Genomic DNA, 20,290 nt, shown 5'->3' with positions numbered 1-20,290 from the left:
AATTGAGTTAAGAGGTTTTCTGCTTTGTCCATCAGTTCTAGCAGAGGCACTTTCGTTTCTTTTACCCACCTTATTTTTCTCCATCACTGATTTGTTTCACATTTTGTAACCCTTGAGACTCTCAGCCATCACCACTGAGGTTTATGGTTATACCAATTCTGTGTTGATGATCTTAAGTTCGTTCACCACGACTTAAGTAAAACCCAAAATCCAACTCCCTTACTGAATTGACGGCGAATACTTTAACGTTTGATCTATATTATGCACTTCTATGAAATCTCAATTTTCGTTTTGCGCGATCCTAATGAAAGTGCTTATTACCAAAGCTTTTCTTCCAAATGGATCCATGTTTTAATTTTTTCCAATTACGATTTCACCAAGTCACTGAATATGTTCCCTACGTACTTGTTCAATAGATTACATTGATCTAACAAGTACTTCATTCAGTTTCGGTCTTATATCTAGTCTCGAATTCATGAATTGAAGCGAAAGCCACCTGTTATGAGCCTTAGATTTAAAAGATGCCTTTCAATACTTCTTAACAAGTATTTGATCGTTATTTAATGGGAAGCCATACAAGCACTTTAAGGTCTCTCTTGACTTTGAAGGAAGAGATTCGTGCCCAGAATCAGTTGCTTTATGTTTTTTTTAAGACATCACAAATTATCTTGCACAAGTCGCTTTATTTCTTTATCTTTTACACTCTATGCACGAATTTTCTTTTCTCCAACAACTAATTCTATTGGTGGTGCTTCAATGATCGATAAACTTAAAAAGCGATGACGATTCATGTGAAATATGGGGTGACGATTGGGATAGAGTTAAGGCTGACTCAGCATTTCTCCAACCGTTAAGATAATTTGCAAAAGTGCTTTTTATGGAATGGCGTGTACAAAGGAAACGCCCTTTCTCTTTCATGCGTCATCACTGGGTATGACTACTGTTCATCCGTCAAATCAGGCGCCAGTTCAAATAACTCCAAGATATCAGCCGGATTTTTCTCTCTCCTACTTGTATGTATAAAAGGATTTGGCACGCTGCTCTTTACCCTTTTATCACTTTCAAAAATCTCGAAGAACAAAGGCGATTCATCTTACTGTTCATCTTCTTCTCCAAGTTTCTACAATGGCAGAATCTTCTTCAGTTCAAAATACCCCTGTTCTTGGAGGTGAGGACTTGGAATTTGATTCCAACTATTTCAGTCCTTACCGTGTCCAGAGTGATGAAGATGAAGATGCGCCTGTAACCAAGCGTCATCTCAAAGCAGTCAATGATAAACTTGATCAACTTCTTTCCTCTTCTTCCTCTGGGGATTATTCAGATGCTGCTCTCAAAGCATTATTTTCTTCTGTTGTAACAGAACATGGCGCATCCCTTTCTGCTGCAGCCAAGGCTATCGACGCCTCCACTTCTCAGTGTCAAAAGGCCTCGCTTGCAGTCGAGTCCTCCTCTAACGAATGCAGAGAGGCGACCGCAAAAGTCGACAAACTAATTTCTGAGGCTAACCTATTTCTAGATTCATTGCAGGCTGCTGCTCAAAAGAATGCTAAGACAGTAAATGATTCGGTTGCAAATCTTCAGCGTTCTCTAGCAACCGAACGAGCTAATCTTGAAGTTGCCTGAAAAGCCATTGAAGCTGCAAATGTCAATCTGCACGATAAAGTCAATGATCGCTTAACTCAACTGGAGGCAGAATTGGCAGTTGAAAATCGAGTCATGGATGAACTCGACAAGCGAACCTCTCAACTGAAAATCCAGAATCTCAAACTTTGTACTGCAACAGCTGAACTCAATGACTTGAAGTCTGAGAGGGAAGTTATTCGAGGCTCAGCTGCTGATGTTCACTCCATCTTACTTCACCTCCTTGAAGCTCATGATCCTATCATCACCATCACCACTCGTAGGCATTTGGCTGATAAACTTCGACCAGCCCTGGCCATTCTTAGTCGTATTGAGGGTGTTCCGGTGCCTGGTGTCCAACCGAAACCAGGGGGAGAGAAGAAGGTTAATGAAGCTTCGGTCAGTGATAGATGCAAGAAGAAGAAGAAGAAAATTGGTGACGATGATGATACTGATGATGCTATTGAAGATATTTTTAAACCAGATCCCTCTAATCCTTTTCAGAAAACAAAGGCATCTGATAAGGAACTTGAAGAAAAACTGATGAAGGAATCGTTAGAGCTTGAAAAAGAGCTTAAAGAAAAAGAGCTCCTGGAAAAGAAGAAGTCCATTTTTCCTGTGTGGACTCTTGATTCGCTTCAAAAGTGTGCTATCGATGAACCTTGTACACTGTGGCTTGAGCCTGTGATGTCGTTTGGGCTTGAAAACTCCAAGGATGCACAGTTTGACATGCCGATCACGCGAAAGGCATTCATCTTTCACTGCTTTAACTCAACTGTTTCTATTCCTTCTCCAGACCCGAAGGTTGATTGGGATCTTTTGGAATTCTATCTGGAGTTTGCTCAGCCACAGCACCTGACATGGAGCTTACAGAAGATTACTACAGTCAAGGTTCTGAAGCCTTACTCAGCAGGGAAGTTTGTCAATGTGAAATTCAAAGTGACTCGAGGCTCTGAAGGCTCGGTTCATAACTTCACCCTCGCTGATCTACCGAACCTCAATCCCCACGACTGGATACTTCTCAACAACATCCTGATGTCAAATCCACAGGAGTACCAGCCGATCATTGACCATATCAAGCGAATGCTTGTATGCTACATTCACGAAGTGGCGAAAATGGACCAAGAGATCGCCGCTGCCATTCACAAGTGTCCAACGATCAAACCTTCCGGCAGAATGGGCGATGTGAATGTTATGGTCAAGGGTAGAATCGAACCACGGTCTCACACAGTAATGTTTGTCAGAGACGAAAAGCAAAAATGTATCTTCGCTCTGTGTGATAAGCACTTATTCTCAACTGCTTGCTTGGAACATATCTTGGAGATTATCCACAAGTGCAATCAGAATTCTACAGCTGATAAGAAGTTGTTTACTGACATGCTACGATGGTACATTCAGTTTCGGCAAACACTTCTTGCAGTCATCCCTCGGATGTTCAAGGTTGTCAAGACTGTGAAGCCTACTCAAAGAAATTGATCTCTCGCCTCATTCGACGCAAAGGGGGAGATTGTTGGGCTTATAGTGTTGCGTCATGGGCTCGGTCCTTAGCTCAATTTTGATTGCCGGTTTGGGCCTGTCCAACCGTGCATGTTTTTCTCTAGGGTTTAGTATTTAAGCTACATGCATGCAGTCTTTGAACACAACACACGCTTTGCTTTTTATTCTTTTTGAGTATTGTAAACCCTATCTCGCCTCTACAGTGGAAATTCTTCATAGAGCTCTGCTGAGGCGTGACTATATTTGAATCATAAGCATATTGTTGATTCTGTTATTGTGTTTGTTTTGTTTGATCTTTATCTTTTACCTGTGAAAGATCTAATCGATCTGAGATTAATTCTCATCAAACATAATTATTCTGGAAGTCAAAACATGCAAAATGAAACGATAGTAAACGATTGACAAAAGATAACAACACTTTACTCATAAATAAACATAACTTTTATTCATCATCAAATGCCAATTACACTTTACACATTTCAAAGTTATCTAACTATTAAAACTAATATCATCCTTCAGCCCTATGCGCCTCGCATGCTGGAGATGCTTAACCCTGCTCAGTCCCTTCGTGAGGAGATATGCCGGGTTCTCATCCGATGATACCCTCTTTTCCACGAGGAGTCCTTCTTCTATTTCATGTCTGATGAAATGGTATTTTCTGTCAATGTGTCTGGATCTCCCGTGCTCCCTTGGTTCCTTCGCTAAGGCAACTGCACTTTCACTATTACAGAAAATCTCCATAGTCTCCTTTATAGCTAGTACAACCCCAAGGTCTCCAATGAAGTTCTTTAGCCATATAGCCTCCTTTGCTGCCTCGCTTGTCGCTATATACTCTAATTCACAAGTTAAATCAGCCACTCTCTCCTGTTTGGAACTTTTCCAAGAAATTGCTCCTCCGTTTAAGGTAAAGACCCAGCCTGACTGAGAGCGGAAATTATCCCTACCAGTGTGAAATCTCGCATCACTATACCCCAACACTCTCAAGTCATCACTCCCATCGAGGGTAAGAACCCAGTCCTTAGTCCTCCGCAGGTACTTGAGAATGTTCTTTACCGCAGTCCAGTGAGCCTTGCCAGGGTTCCCCCGATATCAGCTGACCATGCCCAATGCAAAGTCCACATCAGAACGAGTACAAGTCATAGCATACATGATCGAGCCTACAGTGGAAGCATAAGGTACTCGACTCATCTCAGCTATCTCAGCCTCTGTACTCGGGCTGTGAGTCTTACTCAGTCTGGTGTTACTCTGGATTGGTAACTCTCCTTTCTTGGAATTCTGCATGCAGAACCTATTCAGCACCTTATCCAAGTAGGTACTCTGACTAAGTCCAATTAGTCTTTTACTCCTGTCTCTCAGAATCCTTATCGCTAGGATATAGGCAGCTTCTCTAAGGTCCTTCATAGCGAAACACTTCCCAAGCCATGACTTAACTTCTTGCAGATTTGGGATGTCATTTCCTATGAGTAGTATGTCATCCACATACAATACCAAAAAGCTAACTATACTCCCACTAGCCTTGACATATACACAGACTCATCTTCACTCCTCGAAAAGCGAAACTCTTTGAATTTCTCATCGAAACAAAGATTTCATCTGCGAGGTGCTTGTTTCAATCCATAGATGGATTTCTCAAGCTTACACACTCTATTAGGGTACTCTGCACTGACGAAACCCTTTGGCTGACTCATGTAAACATCCTCAGCAAACTTTCCATTAAGGAAAGCTTTTTTGACATCCATTTGCCATATTTCATAGTCATGAAATGCAGCAATGGCTAGCATAACCCTAATAGACTTAATCTTTGCTACTGGTGAAAAGGTCTCATCATAATCAACTCCCGGAGTTTGAGAAAAGCCCTTTGTAACCAGTCGCGCCTTATAAGTGTGTACATTACCATCCATGTCGGTCTTCTTCTTGAAGATCCACTTGCACCCAACTGTCTTACGACCTGGTACATTGTCAACCAAGTTCCAAACTTGATTGCCATACATGGATTGTATCTCGTTGTCCATAGCCTCTTTCCGTTTAGCAGCCTCAGGGCCTGCCATGGCTTCCGTGTAGCTGTTAGGTTCATACAGACTTACCAGTGTGCTATCACTGATAAGTGTATCACCTTCAGCAGTAATATGGAAACCATAGTAGTGCTCAGGTGCATTCCTAACTCTTGTGGAACGCCTCAGAGGTACAGACTCTTCTGTCGGATCAACATGAGTTTCCTCCTCAGGTTGATTGCTAGGTTTTGAGGTTCCTTCACCACTTGACTCTTGAATTTCTTCAAGGTCAATCTGCCGCCCACTGTTTCCTTGGCTTATGAATTCTCTCTCTCTCTTGAAAGACTCCTCTCCTTGCTACAAAGACCACATTATCACTAGGTCTGTAGAAGAGGTAACCAAAGGATATATGTGGGTAGCCGATGAAAATACACCTCTCACTTCGAGGTTCAAGCTTATTGTGAGACTCACGCCTCACAAAAGCCTCGCAACCCCAAATCTTGATGTGGTCCAGATTGGGAACTTTTCCGGCCCACATCTCATGAGGTGTTTTGGCAACCTTCTTTATAGGGACTAGATTAAGGATATCGGCGGCAGTGTCTAAGGCATACTCCCAGAATGAGATTGGTAGCAAAGCTCAACTCATCATGGAACGAACCATATCCAACAAGGTTCGATTGCGCCTCTCAGCCACACCATTCAACTGCGGTGTCCTGGGAGGTATCAATTGTGAGATAATCCCACATTCCTTAAGATAGTCAAGGAACTCTGTACTAAGATACTCACCACCTCGATCGGATCGAAGCATCTTAATGTTCCTGCCCAACTAATTCTCCACTTCCTGTTTGAACTCTTTAAATCTGTCAAAGGTCTCTGACTTATGCTTGATTAAGTAGACATATCCATATCTACTAAAATCATCAGTAAAAGTCACATAGAAGCGGTTAGCATCTCTTGTGGCGGTTCTGAAAGGTCTACACACATCATTATGTATGAGGTCCAACAAACCCTCACCCTTTTCACAAGTACTACTGAAGGTGACTTTTTCATTTTCCCAAGCAAACAAGATTCACAACTATCATCTGATTTTAGGTCAAATGACTCCACGACTCCATCTTTTTGGAGTTGGCCTATGCGTTTCTTGCTTACATGTCCAAGACGACAATTCCATAATGATGCTTTATCCAAACTAGTGGAAGAATCGATACACAATACATTATTTCCTAGATTATCTACAACCGACACAGTTTCATACACACCATCACAAGGTAATGCATTAAAATAAAGAACATTATTAAAGAAAGCATTAATACCACCACTATCATTATCAAATGAAAAGGTAAAACCTTGTTTGTACAAACCATGAAAGGAAATAATATTTCTTGCAATTTCAGGCGAATAACAACATTTATTCAAATCTAATGTTAACCCACTACTTAGCAATAAAGAATAAACTCCAATCTTGGTGACAGGTGTGACTTTCCTATTTCCCATGATCAAGTTTATCTTCCCGTGCTCCACATTCTCACTTCTTCTTAGTCCCTGCAAATCACAACATATGTGAATACCACAACCTGTATCAAGGACCCAAGAATTAGAATAGGGTGAGTTATTAGACAATATAGTGTAAATACCTGCATGGTTGGGTTTTACTTTCCCATCCTTAACATCTTGCTGGTACTTTGGGCAGTTTCGCTTCCAGTGCGACTTTTCATGACAATAGAAGCATTCAACCTCTTTAGGGTTAACAGAAGGAGTGACGAAACCTATCGTGGTTCCACTTGAAGATGAGTCATCAAGGGACTTTCCCTTGGTACCCTTCGAAGGGCTCTTCCTCTTCTTTCCTTTGCCTTGCCCGATTGCCAAGACAGGGGCCGCGGTAGGAGTAGGATTAGTAACAACCGACTTACCTTTAAGACCACTTTCCGCGGTCTTCAGAAGTCCTTGAAGTTTTATGAGTGTAACTTTCTCCTTGTTTATGTGGTATGTCATGCGGAATTGATCATAACACGAAGGTATAGAGTCCAAAATGATATCAATTGCCAACTCCTCTTGGAAGTTCACATTCAGTTTCAGCAAACGGTCCACATACCTTTGCATTTTCTGCATGTGGCCCGTGATGGGTTCACCATCCTTCATCCTGGTTGTTATCATGGAGGAGATGATCTCATATCGCTCTTGACGAGCACTCTGATGGTAGCGGTCCATCAAATCCTGGTGCATCTCAAAAGGATAGTAGTCCTCATAGGACTTTTGGAGCTCGGCTGTCATAGTAGCCAACATGATGCATGCTACTTTAGTAGCATCTCTTTCATGGGCCTGATATTCAGCGACCTCCTCAGGAGTAGCAGACAGCTCGAGTTCTTTAAGCTCCTTGTCGAGGATATATTCCTTTTCCTCAAACCGAGTGACCATTCTGATGTTCCTGATCCAATCCATAAAGTTGGATCCATCAAAGATGACTCTCCCACAAAGGTTCATGAGAGAGAAGGAGCCGGTAGGGTTTGAGCCAGAAACAGCATTGTTGGAAGACATCTGAAAAGAAGAAAGACAAGTTTAGATTAGATATAAAGATAGTCCTTAATAAAACACCCAAATGTAATATTAAGGCTAGGACCCAACACAATATTTTATAACTTAGAAGAGGGATGTCGTAATCCAAGCTATAAAATATTTGAAGGTAGGTGAATGACGATTCACCAATTTCCACCATGAAAAACGAAATAAATTATTAGGTTTTAATTAGTTTTTGAAACTCCTAGATTCTTTGAGATTCATTGAACTTTTCAATGGCATGTTTCAATCTCGAGTGTGCCCTTCAGGTTTTGTGACTGGGATTCCGAGGATCACAAAACAAGGTGTGAAGTAACAATGCAAATTACTTGGTACCCTCAATATTTACCCCTCAATCGACGTGTCGGTTAAACACACACACTCCATCGATACTATGATAAATATTAAGTTACCCTTTGCCTACCTTGTTAAGTCCAGGTTAGTGTGCCGGTTAACCACACACGCTCCACTAACGACTTAATCAAAGTGCAAAGTGTAATTTCATGGGTTAGCACCTTATTCACATTTTCCTAAAGTAACTAAGATTGGGAATTTATAAAAACATTTAGTTACTTTATTTTTCATCATACTTTTAATGAAGATTTAGAAGTCCTTGTCCAACCCGTTCGGCTAACGACCCTCCACCTGTCAAGGAAGCGGTGGGTGAGAGTGGACACCCATTAAGCTGCCATTTTATAGGCAACAACCTTATACCCCCCCCCCCCCTTATAGACCGGTTTCGTGAATGAGGCCTACAAACGGTAAAACGACTTGTTCTTATACATATATAATTATTATTAAACTTATAATAATATGAAGTATAAGGGTTGAATTTTAACTTTTAAAATTCTAGGGGTTGGAACTAAAGTTTTTTTTAAAGAGACTTTACATGTTCCAAAACTTGAGGGCAAGTTTTGTAAATTTCAAAACTTTTCATCTTTCATAACTTATGAGATAATGGATTAATAAAATGAGAGACTTTTCATTTTAAGCAACCTATGTGTTTAATAATGGACGTTAAAAGGATGACTTTTGGTAATCCATAACTTGAGGACAAATTATGGATTCCATTAAAACACATAATGATCAAGAATTAAACATTCAACAAGTAATTCCTATGATCTATCAAGAACTCATAAGAACATGAATATTCCTATCAAAATTTCAAGAACATATGAACACATATAAACATGAAATTTTGATATTAGCCATTGTAAATGGATTAGAACAACCATTACACCATCTAAAACAAGTTTTAAAACACCAAAACAGTTTAGGGTAATGTTTCTAGTCCATTTCCAGCAGCAAAGCTCCAAACACTGCTCACTGGATGACAAATTCGTCGAGTTCATCAAGGAACTCGTCGAGTTCATGTAATAACTCATGAACTCGGCGAGTTTTTGGCCAGAACTCATCGAGTTTTCTTGTTTGGGCAGTTTTTGGCTTTTGAAAAACAAGTTTGCATCAAGTATCAAGTAAACAAGCCTAGGCCCTGATACCACTGAAGGGTTTTGAGCATTCTAACACTCCTAAGGTGTACATGCAACCCTAGAAACCTTGGATCTATGTTTTACTATGATACATGCAAATTTGATTTCCATGGTTTATATCCTATCTAGCATACATGGGAATCATTTTCAACATAAAAGTAAGCAAGAAAACATACCTTGTAGTAGTTTGGATTCCTTGAAAACCTTGTGAGCCTAGCACCTCAAGTGTGATGCCTCAAATGTCTCACACAACACCAAATGCACTTGGAATAACTTAGAGAGAAATGAAGAACACTTAGAAATTGGCTAGCCCTCAATTGTATATATCTTAGTGGCCGATTTTGGTAAAAAACATGAAGCTTATATAGTGTGTTACAATTAGGGTTACACCATGTAAACCCTAATTGTCATGACTTTTCATTTCCATGACCCATGGGTTCAATAAACACCATGGAGCATCTATGGAGCATCCCATGGGTTTTAGCCCAACTTGATAATCCATGAAGCATTAGCCCACTATATACGTATGGATTATTTACACTATCAACCCATATATTTAATTAGTTTCCTTTTGATCACTTAATTAATTCCAAATTAATTCTTGATCAATACTAAATAAATAATATTATTAATATATTAGAACTTATAATATATTAATAAACCTTAAGTGTTATTTCTCTCATTTTAGTCTATCCAAATGCATGATGCCATGCAACCCAAATGGACCATGCCAAACCGGGTCAAGTACATACCAGAAATAGTTATGGACTTAGACACCTTATCCAACAATAGATCCTCATTCCTGATCCCTTGCATCGTCACCTGCTTCATCATGGATCATCTGGAATGCTCTTTCCTTTTCCTTCGGCGGCGCATTCAACCTCATTGATTCATTTTTCTTCGGGTAATCTTTTAACATATGCCCCTTGTCTCCACATACGTAACATACCTTATCATTAAATGTACAATCCTTGGATTAGTGACCGATCCTACCACACTTATAACAAGTCACTTCTCCATAGCATCTCCCATAGTGCTTCTTTTTCCACTTTTCTTCATTGGTATACCCATACCCCTTGTTTTTGGGGTCATACTTTGGGAAACTATTTTTCTTTTCGGATCTTGAAGAGCCCTCAAACTTCCTCTTCTCGCCAACTTCAACCTTGTTGGTGGTTCCGCCTTTGATCATTTCTTCGACAGACTTAGCACCCTAGATGGTTGCCTCAAGAGTAGGTGTCAGACGTACTGGAACAGTTTACTCCCATGGTAGTCCCTTTGTATACTTATCGTTTTTTGTTACCTCGTCAGGGACGATGCGCAGTGCAAACTCCATCTTCTCTATGGAGGAATTGGTATACTCATCAATGGACATGTTGCACTTCTTCAACGCCAAAAACTGGTTCTCCAGCTCTAGCATATTTTGGGTTGATCAGAACTTGCGTTTAAAGTGTACCAAGAATTCTGCCCATGTCAGTTCTAGTGGCTCATTGGGGCTTATGATCTTTCCCAAAGTGTTCCACCAACGGACATCCCCACCCCTAAACTGACGCACAACATAAGTGATTTGTAGCTTGCCCTTGCAACCACATGTTATGAAAGATAGCTCCATTTCGGAGATCCAATCCCTAACTTTGATTGGATCTTCTTTCCCAACAAGAGTTAATGGTTTTCAAGTCGTAAAGTCTTTATACTTTCATTTGTTCCTTTCAGTTCCTTCATCCTGGTTATTTCTCCTAACCACTTGCGGTTCGGCTTGACTAACAGTCCTACTATAGTTTCCTTCTTCTGATTGGTTTCACAATGGGTATAGTAGGTCCATCCCAATTGAGCAACATTTGTATCATCTCCTCCTTTTGCTCCGCCATCATAGCCTGAATCATCGCTTGGACTCCTGCCATCGTGACTGGCTCGGGTGTAGCTGCTACCTCTAGTGCATGCTCAATCACTCGTGGCTCAAGTTGCTAGTTACCGTTTCCTAATCCGCTTCGAGTTCTCACCATGTCGATGTATACACAAAAATCAGACGTTCGGTGTGCAGTGACGAGAATTAAGATAGGGAAATCTTTACTTACAATAGACGTCTAAATCTCGTTATCATTTCGAAAAGTTATGTGTCAGTTCTCATACCGTAATTAAATGTTTAGAAATCTGAACACATAAATTTTCCAGATCCGGTCGGCAACATACCATAGATCCGATCAAACGATAACATCATAAAGCATATAAGACATATTATATGACAAATCATTTAGCACATAAAATTAATTTAGGCATATTCCCAAAATAAGCTAGTGCTCGTGTCTATTTAGTCATACATCGTATGTATAGCAGACAATCATCTCACAATCATCGCTTGGCATTCTTAGTTTATGTCCATAAATTTCCTAACAAATTCCTAGTTCGCTTAAACTAATGCAATGATACCAACGGTGACATCCCCAAGCTCACAGTCATTTAAGAAAGAGTATTTATGCTTATTTAAAAATCATAGTATCCATTTTAAAGAATAATATTGTGAAACAAATTCCCAGAAAACATGATAAAGATATGATCAAAGCATTTCTGAAGAAATCTATTTTGTTTATTTTAAAACATTGGGATGTCATCATCAATACAGAAACATAATCATAAACAGACCTTACATTCATTTACACTAATGATTTACATCTCCGTTAGTCTCTTAGTGTAATGTAGCTTCGTATCAACACATGTGATACAAATAAACTGAGTGGGTCAGATTGAGAAACCTAGTGAGTACATAGGGTTTTCAACCCATAATAATATAATTATTATGTTTAATCATCAAACAATTAAGCCAACTTCCCATCCCCCTTGTCTTCTTTATTCTTAAGGATCTAGCCTATAAATCATTTATCCTTCATTCATTCATTCCTAAGGATTTTCCAAAGGGATATGCACGAAGTCCATCTCTGCCAGGGTTTATCTAATAGGCACTAAGAATACAGTTGCCAATATTCATCTGTAGGGCACTAAATCCATAGCTACCAATGTTTATTTGTAAGTAACTACGTCCATAGATGCCAATGATCATCTATAGGGAACTAAATCCATAGCTTCCAGAGTTTTTAGAGTACATCTGGTGAACACATCGTTCAAAACACCTACAGGTTGCGAGCCGACAAGCGTTCCACTAGACTCTCTAGAATAGTTCCTGGTCGTCATCTTTACTTTGCTAGATGACTGGATCATCGTTCAGGTTAAGGCTTGTCATCATCTTTCACCGCTCATAATCTGTATCATCTTTCATTTCACATCATTCATCTCATCTTTTATCTAACCATCTTTTCCCAATATATTTATTGGTAAAAAAATACATATACAGTTTAAACCAAGTAAAACATGTATAAATCGTTCATCTAGCATAGGTATCAAGAACACAGATAATAAACACATATAGCATGTATTAATATTAAATACTTCATATCTATGTATAAGATGAAAGTAACTATGCACTCACTTGTTAAAGTGTTGACTCAAAATCCGGGCAGCGCTTCGCTTCTATTAATTTTCTTTTCCCTCGACAAAACCTAGTATCATTATTACTATATTTTAGTCTAATATTTATTACAACTAAATATTAGTATAGATTCATCATTAATTCAAAAGTCTATTTTCATGATCTATCAAGTAAGGAACAACCAGGTAGGATCATATCGAAGGTAGGGTCTGCTTAGTATATGAAGTATACTGTTTGGAAATCCCACTTTAAAAACCTCACTAAATCACAGCCTAGACATCATCTCCGTAAGTAGATCAAATAGTATAATCACTGATAAATCTTGTTTATAGGTTCATAATAACGATAATGAACTAAAACATAAGTGATACTTAAAGTAGGGTAAGCATAACTACTTACAAGGGGGTTTTGCGAAGAACCGGGCTCTATGCGGGCAGAACTTCTGAGCCAAAAGCTCTTGTTCTTGGAGTGTTCTAGCACTATGAGACTTGCCTTTAACACCTAAGAGGTTCTAGGAAAAAACCTTGAGGGTTTGGGGGTTTTTGGGAGAGAATTGGAGTGGAAAATGTGAAAAAACAAGCTCTAGTTATAGGCTGTTGGAGTGCCCGTACGCTGGGCGTACTGGAGGTGTACGTTGGCTATACTCAGTACGCGGGGCATACATAGCCTTACGTGGGTCATACTCAATCCGCGTGTCGCGATCTCGTTCAAAGCCGTTGGGAAGAAGGTGTGGCCCAGATCTTGCCACGTATCACTCGTTGGTTAATCCTAAACATTAATTATCTTCTAAATTCCGTAACTAGCGCATACGAGTTTTGTTTTTTCACGTTCTTTATATCCACACATATGTATCGATGTTGTCTACAACTTTCGTTTAGACTCCGTCGGCTAATTTCGAATTTATTTTTAAAGTTATACTTTTACAGGCTTAGACAGTTAAAGTCTGTTAAAAATTCATCCCTTTGTCGTCCAACGTCCGTTTTCATCTGTCTTCATATTGTTGAGCTCCTATTGCTGAGATCTTTGATTCTTGTTTAGATGGTGTCGGCTAAAAATCGATCGATCTAAAATTCAATTTCCGGGTTGCATAATGTTATGCCAAATCTCAGAAAAAAACATAACTGCCTCTAACGAAGTCAGATTTTGACGTTCTCTATTTGCACGCTCTCAGTTTAACGTATACTATGACTTTCCTCTAGATCGCTAAGGCTAAAAAGTATGTTATCGCAAACTCACTTTTTACGATAGACATCGTCGTGTTGGTTTTGTTGCAAAACTTCGACGTGTCATAACTTCTTCGTTATAAGTCAGATTTCAGCATTCTTTACATGCATGGAATCCTTGTGACATATACTATAGCTTGGTTAAGATTACTTACTCTAAATAATCTTCTATCAAAAATTCGTTTTTTGATGTTTATTGCCTCTAAATTGACTCGCCCGAATCTACGGTTGTTACAAGTATAACCCAAGAACATGTCTTTATGTGACTTATAGGTATATTCCTAATATGCGGAGTATTTGAAAGAAAGATTTGTTTAAGGCTTTTGCACATGTGCTAAACTTCCAAATAGATTGAGATGATTCTCAATCTCAATCGGACGTGTCCTCATTATGAATGAAAAGATAGTTACATGGATAGTGTTTCCATGTAGAGTTTAATTACAATTACACATCAGAGTTAGAGTACATTATGGGTTTGAGAACCACATACAAAGATGCTTACTGTATAGTTCATCATGACCATGAGTAATCCTATTACGCAAGTATTGGTATCTAAGTCATATTTAAGCATCTAATTAATTCTCAATAGTTTTCTTTATATATATATATATATATATATATATATATATATATATATATATATATATATAACTGAAAATGTTCGTATTCGCAATCTTTTTAGAAATCAAGTTTTTTCAAATTGACATAACAAAGATCCTTCATTAGCTAAAACATGAAACTCAAGCTGGTGCTATAGGGCCTTGTTAATATAAGTAGATGCATTTGATCGAAATTTAGTATTTGGATATTGGAACAATACAAGCAACATATATTGTAATGAGTTGAGATATTGGATATGATTCCTTCATTAAATAATCGTTGTGTTCCATATTAGCATGTTTAAATCCTTGAATAACTTGGTTATTCTAAATGTCTATAGTCATTCATAGTTGTGGGACCATCTATGAGGTAAGACTAATATGAGTGGATTGGTTGATTTTCATGGAGATGAAAATAGGAAAAGTTGCTACCAACTTTGTAGATACTCGATTAGGAGAATAAATATTGGACTTGACCTATATCAAAATCACTTTATGGATAGTAGTCAAGAGTGATGTTTTGATCAAGGTTGTATATTTGTATTCTTATACCTAAGATACGTATTTGGGAGTTGTTGTGTAGGAATTGTTGTGCTTTGACATGGTTTAACGTTGTGACGTAAAAGGCAGTCATAAGGGGTATCATTGGGTATGACATGAACTACATTGATGGGAATATGTAGTCAAGATGGGGTTTTTCCCTCTTATTCATTGAGAGTTAGACATCTAAGGCCTTACTCAATGTTGAACACTAAATGAGATTGATTGTGATCCATATCTCATGTTCAACATGATGTCCCAGACAAAGAAATATTTGATACCACACCTTTAGTAACAATTGTAACTTAGAGCACCGGGAATTGGCTGTTGATGAGATGAAACCCTTCATATGTTGTTAGGGTAATAGCTCGTTGCTAGATGTCAGCTATTTTCTATGTCAGTCTGTAATGAATCTTGTGCAAGTGGGAGATTGTTGAATCTATACTCCCTAGAATCATTATTAAGTGACATTGTAATCCTATAGGGTCATACCTTTTTCAAGTTGGCACATTTTGTATATTTATTATGAATAAATAATATCAATTCTGGTATTTAATTAGGGAATAATTATGGTTTTGTGAAAAATAATAATTATAAGTGAGTATAACTAGTTATTATTCCATATGGCATGAGATAATAAGTCAAGCACAACTATTGCACTACTTGGATTCTTTTGTATTTTACCTAAAGATAGTTTATATTTTATAAACTTTAACTTCATAAAAATTGAACAATCTTCCTTCTTTTATTAGGTATTGCCGAAAATATATATAAAGGAATGGAGGTTGCTTGTGAACTTCCATGCTTTGTCTCCCATGCTTCTAAAGGCTACGAATACTTTAGAATATTTTAATGTAAATCTCTTACCTTGCATGGTGTATATAAGAGTGCCTTATACATGAGAAATGAGCTAGAGTTTTTACAAGTTTTTACTCTTTTCTTCTTCATTTCTTCACCATAAAACTATAGGTAGTAGAAGCTCTCTTCTTTTGAAGTTTGTTGCTTTAATTTGGTGATTAGAATCTCCCTTGAGTTATCTCCTTTAGTTCTTATTTGATTTAAGCACTTAAAGGCTTAAGACACTCATGAATCCAAGAAGGAGCTAGCAATTAAAGTGTCTTACTCTTGATGGTGGATACACATAGAGAAATCATATTCTTTGATTTTTGTTGTCTTCATCAACCCCCCAAAACCAAGTGGGTTCAAAAGCTTCAAAGGTTGTCATTCTACAAACACTTTGGTTGTTTTTATTTTATTCCAACCTCTATAAATGGTTCCTTGATGGTCTAATTCTGTTATAAGCTACAAATAAACTTGTTATTTTTAAAGATTTTTGCTGTCGGTTTTTATGAAAAACTAACTTATATTTTGTATCAAAACTCATCATTAGTTAGGTGAACCCCTGCAGTTTCTAATTTGGGTACACCCTCTTCTAATCCTCAAAATGATTCACCAATCTATGCTAATTGCTTGTATAACCACACTTCATATGACATAGCCACCAAGAATAAAAGGTATTTTCTTTGAAGGGTACTTTTCAAATTCACAGTTTTGTGTTATTTGTATTTTTCGTTAAGGGTATAATTGCCTTCTTCATATTTTATAAGAGATCATGTTTTTAATTTGCATGATAAAAAAAACCTTTATCAAAGTTCATGTTAACTAATTAATCATAAATATATTCTAACCAAAAACATGCCAAACCCAAAGAACCAGAAAATAAAAAATCAGTGCACGACAACACAAGTCCCATGCAAAAAGGTTGACTATGAGTAGGATGACTAAACCGACTAAAGAAGTAAATATGCCTCTTAATTATCCCAAATCCCCACAAATTTATATTAAACAAGAATCAAGTACATCTCTGCTATATAAGATTATTCTCTAAAAAATCTTCATTGTGATTGCATTATATACTGCACAGTTCTATTACTGAAGTGTATTGCTTCGTACATTGGTAGAAAGCGTTTACTATGTGTGTGGTGAAGATGGTGGTGTTCGACTTCGTCCTTAATATGTTGAAGGTAAATCTTGGTCAAATATTCATATTTGACAAATATTTTTCATGTTTTTAAAAGCTGATTGTTTTTTTGTTAATTTTTAAAATCTACAGATGGTGTTCCTAATGCTGATTATAACAAGAGCTACAATAAAGAACATCACACTCACAAAGTGGTTACATGTAAACTTTAGAAATGGAATGTATTCCACTTGGTTCTAGGTTTGGTACATGTGACTCCTACAATAAGCAGAAAACCTTTTTTTAATGTAGCAGTTATGCAAGTACGCATAATAAGTTGACTTATCTTGAGTGGGTTAAGGGTCACAACCCTTTCTTCGACTCACATGTATATATTTGTTTACCCCCAATCCTATATCTTTTTAATTTTTATTTTTTTTACTCTTTAATAGTATTTTATTTTTGTTACATATTTCAAGCCACATAACTTGGTGGTTGATAAGTAAAAAAAGGAGGACGAATGTTTTATTGACATGATAAGGTGTAGATGGGGACTTCCATGTGTGTTGGACATTGTTGAATCATGAAAAGTGAACCTCTATCAATCCCAAGCAATCAAGTTCCGATGTCAGTTGAGTTCGAGATATGGTGGAGTTCCGAGATTGAGACCTAGTCCGAGATCAAGATGTTCCGAGATCCGAAGTCTGTTCACGCATTTAATGAAATTTGTCTTATCTTTGATGAACATTTCATAAGACTTATTTATGTGTATCTTTTAGATATCAGTTTGTCAAAAAGTGATTATTGTCCAGTCCTAAGAATGTTTTCTAGTTTGTACTATGTTCCTCCTCCACTATATAAGGAGTGAATGTTTCACCATTTTAAGGGATGTGAACGATTCAAGTGTTAATCCAAGAATAGCAAATATTCTCTTCACATCACTTTCACTTTCCTTCAAGTAAAAGTTCTTTCATTACATTCTTCTTGTTCTTTAAATATTTTTGCATTGATTATACTCAAGTTTACTTCATTTATTACTTGAATATTTTGTTGAATATTTACCTTCAAGTCCTAACTGGTTTACCATATTCGACTGGAACTCTATATTAAGAGCAGCCGTTGATCTTAAATATTAACTCAAGGTTTGAGTTTTCAAACCATGTCCTTGCGCATTGACTATCTTACTCACAAATGGTATCAGAGCTTGAATGGTTGTCCTTTGAATCCATAAAAATATATTATAGTTGATCTGAAATTACTTTGGTATTTCTATCATATATGTGTTCAGGATAAAAGTTCTTCTATATACCTCTTCTACTCTAATATCTTCACTTCAATGGATGCTACTAATTCTCAACAAATATATTCAATGCAAATAGTAAATAGATCGGGTTACCCTTATCGTGCCCCACTGCTAGTTGTTGAAGACTGTGATCATTGGAAATTCAGAATGGAAAGATTCTTACTTGGTAAGGAAAAGGGTTAAGAAATATGGAGATCCGTGAAAGAAAGTCCACTTGATCCGGTCATACAAATGGTGAGAGATGTCGCGGAAACTCTCATGGACCAAGAAGAACAACGCCCATCACCTCTCACTGCTACAGACATCGAGAAGATACATGCATATCAAGTTGCATTTTCCGAGATGGTGTTTGGTGTCCCTCCTTCCCTCTTTGAGCACATTAAGTTGTGTAAATCTGCTAAAGAGATTTGGGACACACTTCAAGATCTGTTCAAGGGATCAGAAAACATGAAGGATAAGCATTTGACTTCGGTTGTCAACGAGTTCGATACCTTCACCACCACTCCCGGTGAATCAGTTGCCTTGGCTTCCAATAGGTACCGAATCGTCATCTACAACATGACAACTCATGGGATTGTCCGAAATCCGCTATAATATAATCTCAAGTTCATCACTAGTTTTAGTAAAGGATGGGGAAACTTAAAATCGTGTGTTTAGAGTAATGGATCTCTGAAGAAGCTTAAGCTTTACCAGTTATTTGATGAGATACAAGGACATGAATCAAATGTTGCACAAACATTGAGAGAACTCTTAGGAGGTCCTCTAGCTCTTGTTATTTCTTTCGATCCTCATGTCTCGAACCCCTCCGTTTTGGACCCTTTCAAAGTTGTTATCCCACCCATTCCATATGTTCTGCCCACTCCACCAACTTTACCTGTTCCTACTAATTCCAATTATCAGTTTGATGGAGACCTCGATCCTAAAGCGACGGACTCCGAACTTCGCTTTCAAAAAGAGTTTGCTTTATAGTCAATGAAATAAAAGCTTCCATGGAATCCCACTCACAAACCATATCATAACCATTTCCAATCCCCTCACCAGAGTAATCCTCAACCGTTCACAAGCCTTCAGAGAACCCACGTGCTTATAACCCTAACATTTCTACACCAAGTCATCCCTCAGAATCCCACGATAATCTGAAGTCAGACAAACCCAAGATAGTTTTTCACAAGTTTGGTCATGTAAATCACTTTTCCAAAGATTGTATGGCTGATGCCACATAGAAACCAAAGATCAAGGATTTTTCATACTATGCACACCGAGCCCAAGAGATGGCTGCAAGTGAAAAAGCATTCGTCACCACTATGTAAAGAGATGTTGAAGGGTATTGGTCATCTGGAGATGAGGACGCTGTAAGCACCAGAAGAAACATGTGTCTTATGGCTGGACAACCAATTGAATGCGATGAAGGCTACTGGTCATCAGGATCATAAGGAGATGATGAGCCAAACTTTTGCTACATGGAAACCAACGATTCACCAGGTAGAAGCATCGTTCAATAGGTAAAATCTATGATTACTGATAATAATTTTGATTCATCTCTTTGTGATTCATATCTAACCCAGATCCAATCAGATATGACCATCATCCATAAAGCCTATGAGTCTACCATAGAAGTGAGTGAGAATATGGAAAGTGAACTGACTCGTCTTAGATTACGTTTCGAGGATAGGAAGCTTAAGATAGAATCATTAGAGAGAGAGCTCGTAATGTCTCTAGAAGAATGTATCTTTTTAAAAGACAAATATGAAATCACTTATTGTGAAAGGAATGTTTTAATTACTGATAACAAGCAAATGAATGCCAAAATTGATGCTTTTACATCATTGTATAGATATTCTTGAAGCCAATGAACGGATGACTCACAATTTTCGTCATCCTTGGTCCAAAGCACCTGTTCTCGAAAGCGAGTTTCCGAAACCTATTTCTCGTCCATTGAAGGAGTTACAAAATTTAACTTTTATGGGAGACATTCCGAACCGCAAGCATTCAGATACGCCTGTCTCACCACTGTCACCCTTCCTGAGACCACGGAC

Source organism: Lactuca virosa, chromosome 3 (assembly GCF_052849685.1).
Source record: "Lactuca virosa cultivar CGN04683 chromosome 3, Lactuca_virosa_CGN04683_v6, whole genome shotgun sequence".
NCBI lineage: Eukaryota > Viridiplantae > Streptophyta > Magnoliopsida > Asterales > Asteraceae > Lactuca > Lactuca virosa.
Note: the sequence above shows the minus strand (reverse complement) of the source record.